At 36.2% G+C, this 12,526-nt stretch overlaps 1 protein-coding gene across 5 annotated transcripts in view; it reads left to right on the forward strand.

The window, feature by feature from the left end:
• Positions 1-1,649: 1,649 nt before the first annotated feature.
• LOC117394346 (oxidation resistance protein 1-like) overlaps positions 1,650-12,526 on the forward strand; it is a 155,481-nt gene continuing 144,604 nt past the window's right edge. For all 5 annotated transcript variants that reach the window (XM_059012690.1, XM_059012693.1, XM_059012691.1 and 2 more), the window contains exon 1: positions 1,650-1,797. The gene's annotated coding sequence lies outside the window, so the exon portion shown is untranslated. The remainder of the gene's footprint in view (positions 1,798-12,526) is intronic.

Consider the following 12,526-nt stretch of genomic DNA (forward strand, 5'->3'; position numbering starts at 1 on the left):
CAACCATGTGTGGAATGTGTCCATTCTCTAATTAGGTAATTGAGTGCTAATTGGGGAATGGTCACATGTATATAAAGGGAAGAAAAGCCTGTTTATGGGTGGAGTTTGGAAGGAGTTTTGGATGCGGAAGTCCATTGAAGGCACTGGTCAGCCTGGACAATAAGAAGCATTTGTTTTAAAAGAAGGTTTTGTCTTTTGTTTGAACCTTTTATTTTGGCCCGTGGCTTGTTTCTTTGCTTTGTTTATTTAGTGTTTGTTAATAAATGTGTGCACACAACGCTTTCACTGCAGCATTCTGTCTGAATCTCCCTCCTGCCGGATACACTCTGTTGTACCACTAGTATTGTGAGAAAACATTGACGTTTGAGGCCACTCGGAACTTTTACTTCAGGGTATAAAATACGATGACTGAAACGGAAAATGCTTTTCTAAAGAAGAGTTCAGAAATCTGTGATATTCCATACCTGTACCAAATTGTTCTTCAGTTTTGGCTTGATATGGCTACATTATTGCACATTCATTGATGGTTTATTAAAATGTAATTGAACCCGTTTCAACTGTTAAGCAACATTGAGCACTCAACATATGTTTACCTGAGGTCATTTGAGAAATCCATCAAGGACATACCTTTGAAGGTTTTAGGGAAAATGGACCATGACGGTGTGGCTAGTAGTCTTGGATGATGACATCTGAAACAGCTTAAAACAGGATGAGGCAACACTTGTTTCTTGGTAAAGGTGCTTGTTCTAGCCAAATTAATCCATGAAAAATCCATCACATTCCATCGCTTTCATTTTTCACTTTTTCAGAAGAACTGACCACATTGTTAGTCACATTGAAAAGCTGTAAATGAACTGATATTGTGTAACACAGAAAAAACACATACAAATCATACCTTAAACAACAACAACACAAAGAAACAATTTTATTTGTCACTTACGTTTTCATGAAAATTCCATGTTCACTTCGTGACACTAATGATGTACACCAGTGCCATGTACAGTGCTTGTGAAAGACATGATGTTTATTGTAAATAAATAATAAACACATATCATGTATATTTTAAAAAAATCTAACTCGGAAAAATCTTTGTATGTAGCAGCTCGTTTTTATGAACACCGTTCCTTTAAATATTGTACAATAGTGTTTTCCACTCAGCCACACAATGAAAGAAACAGCTGATTCACCCCTGTGTATTAGACTGCAAATCCACGTGAAGCAGATTCTATTGAACAATGTGATTCACTACAGTCCCTCAAAGGCATGAGAGACCTACAAAAACACAGTTCTCTGTGCAGAAAATATGTGACGAAGATTAAAATCATTTTTGATATTTACATTGCTTTAAATGTATTATTATTGAAACCAATCACACATTGTGCAAATAATGTATGTGTTTTTACTTTAATTACAATGAAAATAAATGTTTAATATGAAGAACGAATTTGACTAATATTTGTAAATTGAATACAACATGTTATTAATTAACTGTATACATACAGTACAGTTAAGCAAATATTGTAATGTTATAGAATAACGTTTTATCTCATCTCCCTGCAGGAAAAGCCATAGACTGGCATTCATCGTTGGTTTAATCCATCCCTCCCCCGCCTTCACTGGTAGTGATGGTAGTTTCTATTATGAGAAGGTCAAATTACTGAGCATGCCTTGTGTACGCATCTGAGCTGAGATACAGTTGCTGATGAATTAGAAGCGACGGCTTAGGTTTGCAACAAAGTGCTGGTGTTTACTAACGAGTGGACTGAGACATGGTGTAAAACATAAAGCTCCTGCCTTGTAAGTTGCATTGTGTTTATACTCATTTAGGGGCTCGTGTTGTGTTGGCTGTTTTTTCTGCTAGCCTATATATATATATATATATATATATATATATATATATATATATATATATATATATATATATATATATTACTCCTTACAAATGCCTGATATTTCTAGAACAGGATAATAAAGGGAGTTGTTCTGTGTTCTGTACACACACAGAAGGGATGCTGCCAAAACGCTTACGAATAGAATTAGAACTTGGAAACAAAATGAAACAAACACTAATACAGACGGTCTTTGATTCTGTTGACGTTGACGACAGGTGTAATGAATGTTGTGCATTAGTAAATGTCAGTATTTCTGTGACTACCAAAGGGTTGTTATAGGCTGGAGAGGGAAAGTTTTCCTTACCTGTGTACATTGGTCTTATCGGATACAACATTGTTGATCCTACTGCTGTGTAGGTATCAAGTGACGACCGCACGCATTTTTCGTTATGAAATGTTCGGTTTTCATAAAGCGTAAGCAACATTGCTCATATTAACTTTATTATTGTGCTTTCATTATTAAAGCGTGATCATGTCTGGTTGAGTATAATATGAACTACATTTGTGTTACACTTTGGTGTTATCTTTCAAGTATAGAAATAATTTAATAATACCATTTTTTTTAGAAATTAAAAGCATTAATTTGGAGTATGGTAGTTCACGATCTATAGTGATACAATTAGCATGAATGTTTGCTTGTGTAAAATACACCTGTGAAACTGAATACTGTACATATTTTCATGACATTTCTATATATTTATTTCGATTCAGGGGTTGTCAGAAACCAATGTTTGGACATATTGCTTTAAAAATATTGGATTATTTTATGTTTTAATTTGTATATGTTTTTTTTGAAAATGTGTATTGTAATATCGAGGTAATACAGCATCAACGAGCACATCTAGATTCAGTTGGTATAAATCTTCATTTTTCTGTTTATCCATCTAATGGAATACTAACCTACTGTATGGGGATACTGGCATTTCTATAGACAACAGCTGTGCATTTTGTTCTCAGTTTTGACAGAAACAATATCTATATAGTGGTATCTGCTAAGAAATAAATAATAATATCGCTTAAGTTTGATGTTCAAGTCAAGAAATGCACTTCTTACTTAAAAACATGCATATGATGACACTGTAACAGTGTTACAAACTGTGGTAATTGCTGTATGCTGTCTTTTTAGTCTGTAGCATTATGCAGAACAAACGAAAAGCAGACATGCTCCCCCATGTTAGAGTTCATGTTTATTGGAAATCATAACTTGACTGCTTTCAATCACTGGCATTGGCAGCATTTATGATAGGTGTAATAAATTACAGGTAGGTTATTTTGATTTCTGGTCTAATGAGAGATACCTTCCATTAAGGTGCGACATCTGACATTGGTCAGAGGCCACCCTGTACGGCAGATGGATGACCATCAACAGCCTTTTTGAAAAGCAAACCATGTATTAAGTGGGTTTTAAAGGAGTTTGCAGCTACTCCGCTCGATGTTATCTAGGTCAACAGAGTTGTCTTGAGACCTGTGGTTACAACAGAGGAATGTTGATCCTATTACCATGTCCCAGTCCAAGCCGTGTATTAACGAAAGGGTTCTAACATGTGATGTCTGATGCTAACAGGTTTCTCAAAATGACTGAGCATGTCTTGCTGCAGAAAATTCTCAATTACATGTTGTGTTAGCAAACCCACTTGGATGTCTCTGAGTGGCATTCTAAGTGAATTTAATGGGATGACAGTCCTGACCAATAATAAGCTTAAGCTTAAATCACAAACTGATACTATATTTCCTTTTACAATTAATATACCTCTGAAAAGACAAGATAACCCTTCAGGGTGTTTTTGAACAGCCCATGTAATATGTTGAGAAAATAAAGACAACAGATGAGGACCGTTATTGGTTCGCTTGGGAAGAGTTCATAAAGAAGATTTTAACTCGTGCCACTTCATTTTTAATTTTATTTTGTGTAGGGTTACTAAAGGGGAAGTATATTTCCCATGATGCTTTTAAGGTATTAAATGAGAACTAAGTATTTGGATGAAATCTCATTTTTAGTGGTTGGGATAATCATTAGGTTACTTTTATATAAATTGTACTTTTTCTGTATTTTTTAAAGATCACTTCTCAAAATACAGAACTTGTCAAATGTTCTCATTCCTGGTCAATGGGTAATGTAAATTGGTTAGTAGCAGAGGTTAATTTGTAGGCAAAAAGGTACTGGATATTATAATTAAGGAGGAGGGATAGCATTTCTGTTTAAAATCATAATGATCTAACCTTGATTTACAGTAACTCCCATATATGATTCAAGTTCTCATCTGCTTGTGAATCAGAGTTCGTGCCTTATTGTTGGTGTTGGCAGCTGCATGCCAACCTTTACCTAGCCATGTTTTAACATAATCTTCAGGTTTGAACAATATCAATAGTAGGCTGAATAATCTGATGAACAGGAGTTAGGTTAGGTGTTGTTTTGTTTAATTTTTTTGTATATTTGAAGAACAATAATAAGTCTGTTTGTTTGAACTATAAACAAAGTCTACGAAATAATAATTGTCTATTATTACCACCCTGTACCGACCATTATATAAATATATATATATATATATATATATATATATATATACAGCTCTGGAAAAAATTAAGAGACCACTGCAAAATTATCAGTTTCTCTGGTTTTACTATTTATAGGTATGTGTTTGGGTAAAATGAACATTTTTGTTTTATTCTATAAACTACTGACAACATTTCTCCCAAATTCCAAATAAAAATATTGTCATTTAGAGCATTTATTTGCAGAAAATGACAACTGGTCAAAATAACAAAAAAGATGCAGTGTTGTGAGACCTCGAATAATGCAAAGAAAATAAGTTCATATTCATTTTTAAACAACACAATACTAATGTTTTAACTTAGGAAGAGTTCAGAAATCAATATTTGGTGGAATAACCCTGATTTTCAAGCACAGATTTCATGCGTCTTGGCATGCTCTCCATCAGTCTTTCACATTGATGTTGGGTGACTTTATGCCACTCCTGGCGCAAAAATTCAAGCAGCTCGTCTTTGTTTGATGGCTTGTGACCATCCATCTTCCTCTTGATCACATTCCAGAGGTTTTCAGTGGGGTTCAGGTCTGGAGATTGGGCTGGCCATGACAGGGTCTTGATCTGGTGGTCCTCCATCCACACCTTGATTGACCTGGCTGTGTGGCATGGAGTATTGTCCTGCTGGAAAAACCAATCCTCAGAGTTGGGGAACATTGTCAGAGCAGAAGGAAGCAAGTTTTCTTCCAGGACAACCTTGTACTTCAAAACAATGTATCATCAGCAATCAGTTTGTAGGACCTGCCTGTACTGAATCCACATAGATTTGCATCTCAATGGACTTTTACCAATGAGAGCCATTTCATTTTCATGAAAATTAGCTTTTAAAATATGCTATACTGCACAATGGTATAAGTGGAATCATCCATTGACTTTAACCCTAGTTCCATATGTAGGATTTGATCTCAACATTTTACATCCTTGGTTGAAAGAAGGGGGGGTGGGGGGTATTGATATTGTGTGTTATTAACATTATATTTTATTGTACGTAACATTTCTGTTGAAATGCTTTAGCAACAGTGGCTCACCCCTGTCATGCTAATAAAGCCAGTTTGAATTTGAATTTGAATTTGAATTCCTGTTCATCCCTTTTCTTACAACACCATGCCAGTATCATATAACCTGCGACTCATTTATACTGCTGTGTGGAATAATCTTACAGTGTTTTGAAAACGTAACTAAATCTGATAATATGTAAGGGAATTTAATATTATATATAGATCAGAATATAAATATATTTAAATGACATCAAATCAACCCAAGAACATGTTACTGGAGACTTACTTACTCTCTCTCTCTCTCTCTCTCTCTCTCTCTCTATAATATATATATAGAGAGAGAGAGAGATTTAGTGGAAAGCAGATTGAAAAAAATATATATTTTAGTTTTTTGAGTTGCTTTGCTTTTTTGGGGTTTTTTTAAACCTTGTATTTGTTTTTAATAGTGACTAACGGCATTCCTTTAAACACATTTCTGTGACAACAGTATTTTTTTTTTTTGCTTGGGTTGCTGAGTAGCATAAGCCTATATCTGATTCAGCACTGATCTGGCTTGCCATTCTATTGACTTGGATGAATAGCTTTTGCGAGAAAAGCATTTAAATCAAATCTTTGATAACAACTGCAGTTAGCCTTTGCCATAGGTAAATGCAATCCTAAATACATTTAGGAATCCTGGTATTTACCTACAGTAATGCAAAAACAACCTTTGCGCACCATTGTGGATGGGAATTAGCAAAACATTCAATAATAAAATAATAGCACATAGGGAAATACAATATGGTGCATTTCTTTCAGTTTGCTATTGTTTACCATTTCAAGTCAGATGTTATCTTTTCCATTCATTCTTACTGTGGCAGGGCAAAAGCCCTGCTTGTTTTGAATGTGGGACTATAAGGTTGGCAAATGTTAAAACTCAGAATAAAAGGCCTTACATGGACTGGATCAGCTGAATCTGAAACTTTTATTCAGATACTTTGCTGTTTTCTTTTTTTTTTTCTTGGGTGTTTTGTTGCAGTGTGAATGAAGGAACCTGTGAACAGCAAAATTGTTTCTGTTCCCCTAAAGCTGTTTATATTAGTGCCCACTGCAGTACATGCCAGGGGAGTGCTCGGTCAAGATCAGGTTTATGGCGGCTTACAAAATCAGCCCACCAAGCTGACATCGATAGATTATGATGGATTTGCATTGCTACAGCTACCACTCACTTATTATTTCAGCATATACTGTATACTAGTAATATGGAAATTTCTTTATCCCTAACCATAGATGGTTATTCATGGCAATATCTTTTTTAAAGAAATATTGTTAGGGCTTCTATGCCCATTTACTGATGTATTCATAATACCTGAAGGTCACTTTTTCAAACTTCAATGCTGTTTAGTAATTTATGGAGAAAATATGAAGACACAGGCTGCAAGTGATTTATCAAAGATTCACCTTTTATAAAACTTGTTGGAGAAACTTGGTACAGATCTGTAATATCAGTTATCTTAACTGATGTATGATTTGTGTTTAGAATCATGTTGTATATTATTTTCTGTTTGTCATAACATCCTGGTAACAATTTAAAACCCATTACGAACAAAGATTTTGCAGGATTTATCAAAAGGCTTATAATACTGGAGGAGTACAAATTGCAAGCAAGAAACCTATTACGTATCTACCTTCAATTTAAAAAGACTGAATCTGAATTATTCAGTGCTGGCGCTAGGATTTACTGGGCCCTGGTGCAAGACTGTGAAGTAGACCCCCACCCAAAAAAAAACAAAAAACAAAAAAAAGCACGCAACAAAACCAAAGACAACCTTTTGAAAATGAATACATCAGCAGCAAAATCTGAAATCGTTCAAAAACATTATTTTTTATTTTCCAACAAAACATATTCTAACGTTATTTTAGGACAGTGAACAAGACAGTAATCAATCAGGTAACAGCATATCCAAACATTTTAATAAATATATTGTGTAACAAGATGAATCAATTTCATTAATTTAGTTAATATTGAAACATATTAATAGCTTCAGATTAGTCACATAACGCATTAATCATAGGCATCAGTTGGATTTTTAAATGAATGTTATCAAGTACAAAACAAAGTTAGTATGAAAACGTTTCTATAAAAATAAAACACGTCTGCATCTCAAAACTTATCGCACAGTACAAATGCATTTGTTACAACTCATAAGAGAAACCATCATTCTATGAACACACTTAACAAATTAATATCCCAAAAGAATGTCATTTTTTTTTTTTTATAAACTGAATTTTTACTTTCTGTTAGTTAAGGCGGAATTTCGTGAGGCGGACACACTCGAACATGTTCAGCTTTTTCGACGTGGAAATAGAACAGGTTTTAGCCTTTTCGCTAAATCATTTAGTTCATTTAGCGATTTCGGGACGCTTGTGCATTGTGATGGTTTTTTTCAGACAGAAAGTTCCAAGCAGTAGTTATATGTAATAAACTATAACATTAATATTATTGGTCAAATATATAAAACATCTTGCTGTATTTATTGTATTTTGCCAGTATTGCATGTACAAATTTACCTATAGAATACAGTGAATTAGCAGTACAGCTATGGCCAAAAGTTTTCCATCTCCCAATATAATTAAAACAATTTTGCCTGCTGAATAATGTTACGTTAACATATTGAATTACATACCGCTTTGCAGTTTTCCATACTTAACGAAAAACGGACAACATTTCGAAATCCACCATGAAATACTGTACACACGGTATAGTTTTGTGATATCGTTCTGTAGTAGTTTCTTTGATTACAAGATGTTAAACTAGATTAACATCATTTAGAATTTTTTTTTTTTTTTTAATTGTCTCAACCCAACAAAAAAAATGTATAGGCAATGCAAAACTTTTGGCCACAGCTGTACCTGCAGGGCTTCACCATGTTTCACCGTGAGAAGACCGGGCTCTTTGACCGAACAACATGTTCCACGGCAAGAAGGCGGAACCATTTTGCCAAATAAGGTTGTTCAGTTCTGTTCGGTCTCACGAAACTATGCCTTTAGGATCACATTTCCCAACAGAGCAATCACATGACTTTAACACTGACCTATTGACGCTTGCTGAGTCCTGCCTCCAGATAATCAGCTGTGATTTGTGAATTTCAGTTTTGATTGATAGTCCACCAATACTACCTTGCTGCGGTTTCTTTTTGTAATCGCAGTAGATTAGATGGCACCTCTACATTTTTTTTTTATGTATAGTCATTAAAGTGGGCTCAGAAAAATATAAAATATATATATATAAAAAAAATATATATATTGACTCTGGACTTGGCCCCCACAAAGACTGGGCCCGGGTGTAGTTGCACCCCTTGCACCCCCCCCTGATGCCGGTGCTACGTGCTGAAAAGCATAGGTTTTTCATCACAGGATTGGTGCATGCTCAAAAGTCTACAATGCTGAAAAGCCTAAACCTTGTAAAAATGAAAACCATTGATTAACAAAAATTTTTACAATATATAACCACAAAATCCAGAAAATGATGCAAAGATCCAGTGGTGAAAGTAAGCCTGTACGTTCCGGTACGGCGTACCGGTAAGAATTTCAGTGTCAGTATGCAGCATGCTGCCGACAAAACATTGTGTTATTAAGGATAAGGATGTAATATATTATAACTTGAACAAATCAAAACATTTTAATTTAATGTACATTTAAAAATAAAAAACAAAACACGCTGCTTCAGACTCTACTCCCAGTCAGGTGGGACACGTTCACGTGATTTAGAATGTTGCCCTGACAAACGCCTTTGTTTTTTGTCAAGTCAGTCACTTGAAGCACAATTTACAACGAAGAGTAGTAGTTTGTTAAAAAATTTGAACAAAAAATGCTGCCAAAGAAAGTTGAAGATTAACAGACCTTAACTGGTCTTTTTAAACGTAAAAGTGAGGAAGTAGGGGAATGCCAATCAAAGAAACTAACAAGAACTGAAGACACAGGAAATCGTCTGGACGAAAACTCGGCTATGTTTTACCTTCGTCGTCGTCAAGTGAGCCCAAACCCAGAGAGGAGACGAAGGAAACTATTGAATTGGTGAGTAAGCCTACTATTGAGACTGTAACTCAACAGTACCCTGCTGTGTGGTCAAAAATGCAATTTGACGAGTTCAAAAGAAAAAAACAGTTGTCTGTTTGCTTCATATGACAAACTTAGGTGTACAATAAGTATGTCATGAACATTTCCGATTTGAAGATGCATTCTGCAAGAGGTGTCAACATCTCTTTAAACTGGGCTGCGTGTGAAATATCCTCTTATGGAAAGAATAAAGAGACTGAGCTGTCCTCCATTCGCAAAAAAGTAAGCAAACATACTACCGTTCGTGTATTCCGCACAGCTTACTACATTGCCAAAACAAATTGTCCACTTAGTGACCATGAGAGTCTCATTGACCTACAGCAAATCAATGGGATAGAAATGGGGCGATTAGTTACTGTTACTGTTTTTGATTCCATTCCAACCTAATAATGTTTTTAAATCAAATTATTTTTCTATTGTAGCTTTTATTATTAATGTGATTCAAATGTTCAGTCCACTTAATTTAACAGTGTTCTACATTAAAAGGGGATAAGGGGATGGGGGTGTCAACAGTACCAGTAAGAAATTAAAGTTACTTTCACCACTGCAAAGATCTTAAAAACATGCAACATATTTAAAACAAAAACAAAAAAAAGTGACGAGCTGTGTCTCGTTTTGTAGCCTATTCTGTAGACTTTGTCTTTTTTTCTTTCTTTGTTGATTGTGATGTGAATATGCCTTATACTTCCTATGTTTATAACTTTGACTATGGACAAACTTGATACAAAAAGACTTAACAATATTTACTGAAAACTTGAATTTTCTGAACTAGTATTGAAATGAAACCTGGGATCATAAGCAATGTTCTCTTTAAGACCATTGACCAAATCCTACATCCAGCCACCAACAGATCCATCTCCCGTTCATCCTCCTCTCTTACCTATCATGATGTCTCCTCTTTTTTTCGGAACAAAATTGACAACATCTATTCTATGCTCTCCCGCCACAAACCCAGTCTACTACTTGACTACCTTGACTCTCCTCTGGTTGCTCCTCCTGCCATCTCCTCTTTCTCTCCTCTCTCCATTGCTGATGTCTCCGGCTTACTGTTGAAATCAACTACCGCCATGTGCCCCCTGGACCCCTGGCCGACTAACCTTGTCCGTCTCTGTGCTTCTGATCTTGCTCCTTCCATTAGGCGCACTCTCAACCTGTCCCTGGACTCGGTTCCTGCTGCCCTTAAGCTTGCCTGAGTTATGCCAGTACTCAAAAAACCCTCCCTCGACCCGGCTGACTTATCCAATTTCCGTCCCATCTCCAGTCTCCCTTTTGTCTCCAAAACTCTCGAAAGGGCTGTAGCCAGTCAGCTGATGAAACATTTCACGGATAACAATCTGCTTGAATCTCTACAGTCTGGTTTCCAGCCGCTTCACAGTACTGAAACTGCTCTGCTCTGGATTGTGAATGATCTCCTGCTTAATGCTGATGCTGGTGCTCCCTCTGTGCTTGTCCTCCTTGACCTAACAGCCGCTTTTGACACCATAGATCATGGCATTCTTCTTGACCGCCTTCAGAAGTATCCTGGGATCTCTGGAACCTGTCTCCTGGATGTCCTGTTACCTATCCGGACGCATGCAGTCTGTTTTCTATGCTGGCTGCAGTGGTGTCGCAAACCCAGTCACTTGTGGTGTCCCCCAAGGATCTGTTCTTGGGCCCCTTCTCTTCAATATCTTTGTTATCCCCAAGCAAAAGTGCACAACACTTGGAAAACGCTCGTTTAGCTTCATGGCTCCAACTCTTTGGAACTCTCTCCCAACTTTGGTGAGTGATGCTCCCACCGTCGCTCACTTTAAATCAACTCTCAAGACCCACCTGTTCTGTCTTGCTTTCCATCCTCTTTAAGCCTATCTGCTATTAGCTGCTGTGTTGTTGCTACTATTTCATGTATTATGCATTTTTCACGCTATTTAATGTATTATTCATTGTTGTTTTTTTTACTGTATATCATGTATTATGCATTTCTCTGTATTTAAAGAATTACGGATTTTCTTGTTGTTACTGCATCTTGTAAAGCGCTTTGTGATGGTGGTCCACTATAAAAGGCGCTATATAAAATAAAGATTGATTGATTGATTGATGTAATAAATGTGATTGTGTGTTTCAAATGAATGTACACATTATGTATTTGTTAGAATTGTGCAGAATGAAACAGACGAGAGATGGGGGCAAAATTCGAGATGAGATCACTTTGTACTATTCAAATATAAGTAAAACCGACAACAAGACAAGAGGAACATGAGCAAAAAATAGAAGAGGAGAGTAATAATCTAAAAACATGAAGCTTATATTTCAGAATGACCTGCACTTTCTTAGAATTGGTTTGAAATAAAAGCAAAAAAAACAGTGACAAAAAGCCTTGTCTGCACCATATTGAATATTGTAGCCAATCAGATGTGACGGTGGTCCTTCCTGATTGGTTGATTCAGCCCTTAGGCTTTTCAGCACAGCGAGGCTTTTCAGCATGTAACACCTGCACTGGAATTATTCTTTATACTCTGACTCTAAAGCTGAGCACCCGTGGGTGCAGTTTATACACAGGGTAATGGTGGTGGGCAGTGGTGTGGAGTAGTGGTTAGGGCTGTGGACTCTTGACCGGAGGGTTGTGGGTTCAATCCCCAGATGGGGGAGACACTGCTGTTGTACCCTTGAGCAAGGTACTTTACCTAGATTGCTCCAATAAAAACCCAACTGTATAAATGGGTAATTGTATGTAAAATAATGTGATATCTGTATAATGTGAAATAATGTATAATGTGATATCTTGTAACAATTGTAAGTCGCCCTGGATAAGGGTGTCTGCTAAGAAATAAATAATAATAATGCCGTCCTCCATGGTGATTCATATGCGATCTTAATAAAAGTTTTCCAGGTTTATAATATGCTATTCTTTGATGAGGAATGCTTGATCTTTGCCACCCACAGATCAGATGGGACCACATCTGAAGATTTGAACCTCCCAACAGTGCTGTACCCCCACACACTGCTGTTGTGTTAA

Source organism: Acipenser ruthenus, chromosome 3 (assembly GCF_902713425.1).
Source record: "Acipenser ruthenus chromosome 3, fAciRut3.2 maternal haplotype, whole genome shotgun sequence".
NCBI lineage: Eukaryota > Metazoa > Chordata > Actinopteri > Acipenseriformes > Acipenseridae > Acipenser > Acipenser ruthenus.